A 4,398-nucleotide genomic window follows, 5' to 3' on the forward strand; every position below is an offset into this window, starting at 1 on the left:
AGGTTTTAGGATTACTTCGTTACTGTAGTGTCACCTTTGCTGTCCTGGCAAACCTCCATGCGAGTGCATCTCTAGAACCTCACGACATACTCGGAGGCCGTCTGCTTTTGCCCAAGGAAAGGGAGAAAACTGAAAAACAGCGCATGACTGTAGTTCTAGGTGACCAATGCAGTGATCCCCAGACTCTGAGACTTCACCAGCTAATAAGAGTCCAAAGTAAAAACTGAGAACTTGGCAGAAGCTGCCAAATTATGATTTTATCATGAAAAGGCATTTAAAAACTCTCGTCCTACAGTCATTTTATGTAATAAGGGACGCGTAACACTGCATACCTCCTCCCAGAAGGGGAAGCCTGTGCTGTCAGAATTGAGGGCAGATATTTAAACTGAATCTATTCAGCTTCATAAAAAAGGGGCCTCTCTACATTGTCCCTGTTTTTCTCACTTCGGGTTTTCCCAGTAAGCACGCTGCCAAGGAAAGGTAGTGACCTAAGGAGCAGGGGTTAAAAAGTGCACAGGAAGTTCCCCGGGTGAAGCTTGAAGACCCAGAAGGAGGGGGTGGAGTTTTCCTCTGAGACGTCAGCCGAACCCTGGGAAGCTGCCTTCTTTGCTGACTGCTGGCTTTGGGACCTTGGTGTGCTGCTGAGACCTCTTGATTGGAAGAGGTACAGCGGTCACACCAAGACGTGTGTGCAGGGAGGGGCTGGGGGGTGTGGAATGGGGAGGGCTGATCAGTGGCGGGGTTGGGGTCTGAACCAAGTCTCACTCTGCCATATGAGCGCCACACTCCTCTCTGGACACTGAAGACTGAGATCTGCAGGGCCACCGGACAGAGCCGCCTGAGGTCCCTTGGAACTGGCTCTGCTCAGGTCTTCGTTTGCTGCTGGTATTGCCTGTTCCCACGGCCTGGGTGTTGCACTGACCTCCCCCCTTGGGCCTGAGTAGATTCTTCTGGGCTCAGCTGTGGGGTCCCTTCTCCCAGGAACATTCCTTTACCCCCATGGGAGGACTCGATCCTTCTCTTCCGTGCTCTCACAGCATTGTGAGTACACATCGTCATGGGTCATTCGTGGTCTGCTCTAGTTCTTTGCTTCTTGTGTTCCCTGGTTAAGTCGCTCCAGGGATGCAGGGAGACCCTGACCTTGGATTCCCACTACTTCCTTAATCCTGCACAACTTAAACCTTTGACACACGTTCGTTGAATAAATGAGCGAACAAATGTCTGAGTGGCCACATTTAGAAGATGCCACCCTGTTATACTCTCTTACATTGGAAGAAAGGCATGTTATATGTTTGAGATTTCTTTTTATTATAGTTACTTTAAAGGGCCAACGTTTTCTTACATTTTCCAAGACTTAATAACAAGGGAAATTGTGTGAAGGCATGGGGGTAGCATATTTTCTTGCTTCCGTTGTATCTGCGGCACATTTCAGAAGGTGGGTTATAAATAGTCCTTGCTCAGTTTCGTAAATAGGTGCCAGACTCAGTTTCTGCCATGCTTTCTGGTATCTCATCACTGCTGAGGGTGCTGAAGATGTTAAATTTCTTGACCTGAACCTTTCCCAGTTGCAGTGCTGGTGCTTAGATGGAGTGACAGAAGGGGGAGCTCTGAGTCAGGTAATAGAGGCCATTAGTCGGGGGGCGTGGCGGTGCTTTAGACCTCAATGACAGATGGGACAGTAACTCTCTAGAATGGAAGAGAATCTGGGGGGTGTTTGGCACGTCCCCCTAGAACGGTCCTGTGGGGGGCCGGGAAGGGGGGCAGCGAGCACATGTGTGAGGAAGGAGAGCTCCCTCCTGCCACGTGCTGACGGCAGGCCGGTGGGGATCAAGTGACCTTCCCCGTGGGGTCCTTCCAGCATCAGCTGGCCAGCACAGGGCGCTGAGGAGCAGGGAGGGGTGAAATTGCAGTCTCTTGAGCACCCAGCTCTGTACCCCAAGCCTCGCACACACTGCGGTCCTTAGTTGTCCCGAGCGGGCCGCACACGCCTTCCTCTGCAGCCTGCAGGTCTGGAGGGGCCGCTGGAAAGGGAAGGGGAACCCCAGAGACCAGACCTAAGATTACATTTGATCCTGGCTTGTCCTTCTGAGGACTGCCGCGCCCGGCCCCCCCCCCCCCCCCCCCCGCCCCAGGCCCGGCTGTCATGGCCTGAGCCCCTGGAGACACGCACGAGCCCTGCTGGACGCAGAACCATCCCTGCCGGGCGTGCAGGAGGCCATCACCACCGCGACCGGCTACGCAGAGGCTCCTCTCTGCCACCCCTGCCGACACTCACACACGCCAGCGATCTCACATTTTGCTTGAGAACACTTGGATTTTCTTCCTGGCAGAGTCTATTCATGTTCACCTTGGCTCTCTTTACTCAGTTTATAAACAGAGATGGTGAGAACCATGAACCTTCATGTCATTGCTGAAGACCCCCCCATCACTGAATGACAGCGCCGCGTCTGGGAATTCTGGCCCATCCTCGGGCTGACAGCATCCAGACAGAAACCTTGCCCTATGCTCAGAATCCGCCACCCCTCCTTTTTAAAAGTTTTTTAAATATTTATTTTTGAGAGAAAGAGAGCACAAGCAGGGGAGGGGCAGAGAGACAGAGGGAGACAGAATCCGAGGCAGGCTCCAGGCTCCGAGCCATCGGCACAGAGCCCGATGCGGGGCTGGAACCCACAAACTGAGATCATGACCTGAGCCGAAGTTGGACGCTCAACCGACTGAGCCACCCAGGTGCCCCCTGCCTTTTTTTTAATTTTTAATTTTATATTTCGAGAGAGTGTGTGTGTACACGCAAGCAGGGTAGGGACAGAGGGAGAGGGAGAGAGAGAATCTTGAAGCAGGCTCACGGGGCTTGATCCCACCACCCTGGGATTGTGACCTGAGCTGAAATCAAGAGTCAGATGCTCAACCAACTGAGCCACCCAGGTGCCTCTCAGACCCCCTTTTTGACTTATAAGTGCTTCCTGACTTCTTTTTCCCAGATGAAAATGACTTTCATTCTATCTGGTTATTTACAGTTTTACAGTAATGCTAAATGAACATAATTCTGACAAAAAAGTAGCATATAAATAAAAAGCAGAGTATTTATATCTCACTGTTCTATTATCATACTAATTTTCTTTAAAAATTTTTATTTTAAAATTATTATATTTTTTGTTATTAATTATTTTTGATTGAGTTAAAATTCGCTTAAACATAAAATGGATGATTTTAAAGTGAACAATTCAGTGGCATTTAGTACACTCACAGTGTTGTGTAGCCATCACCGCTAGCCTGTTCCGGAACATTCTCATTTTCATCACCTTAAAAGGAAGCCCACGCCTGGCAGCAGTCAGTCCCCATTCCTCCGTCCCCTTGGCCCCTGGCAGCCACTGGTCTGCTTCTTTTATCTGCCGACTTCCCTGCTTTGGAAATTAGGGGTGAATGGAATCATACAACATGAAACCTTTGTGTCTGACTTTGTTAATTATTTTAAAGCACTGTTTTGCACATTAAGTCAAGTAAGAAACATTAAACTTAGTAAGATTATTAAGGGGCCACTCCTTAGTCAACTTCTATATTGAGGGTGTGGTGGTATTATATTTATTCTTTTCTTCCCCCCACCATGTTGTACATTACATCCCCAGGATTTATTTATCTTCTAACTGGAAGTCTGTACCCTTTGACCCCCATCACCCATCTTGCCTCCCCCCAACTCCTCACCTCTGGCAACAACCAATTAAATCTGTTCTCTGTATCTGTGAATTTGTTTGCTTGGTTTTTTTTTCTTCTTTAGATTCCACATGTAAATGAGGTTATATAATAGTATTTGTCTTTTTCTGTCTGATTTCTTTCTTTTAGCATAATGCCTTCAAGGTCCACTGGGGTACAGTAAGTAAAAAAAAATAAGTACTTTATTTATTCTTAATGCATCCCTTCGTCTTAGTAAACTAGCACCACTGCCTTGTATATGCTTTGTTGTTGTTGTTATTATTATTATACTTTATTTTTAGAACAGTTTTGGATTTACAGAAAGATTAAGCAGATAATACAGATGGTTAGTACAAAGTATATAGGAACATGCTACCCTCATGCCCTTCACACAGTTTCCCTTATTAAAATGTCTTACATTGGTATGATGTCTTTATCACAATCAACGAACCAACATCAATTAATTGTTATTAACTGAAGTTTATAGTTTATTCAGATTTCCTGAGTTTTTACCTAATGTCCACTTTCTGTTCTGGAATCGCGTCCAGGATCCTGCTGTACATCTAGATGTCTTGTCTCCTTAGGCTCCCCACCACCCCCCCCCAACTGTGGCAGTTTCTCAGACTATCCTTGTTTTTGATGACCTTGACAGTTTTGAGGAGTATGGGTCAAGCCTACTGTAGGATGTCCCATTATTGGAATTTGTTTGGT

The sequence above is a fragment of the Prionailurus viverrinus genome, chromosome B1 (genome assembly GCF_022837055.1).
Source record: "Prionailurus viverrinus isolate Anna chromosome B1, UM_Priviv_1.0, whole genome shotgun sequence".
NCBI lineage: Eukaryota > Metazoa > Chordata > Mammalia > Carnivora > Felidae > Prionailurus > Prionailurus viverrinus.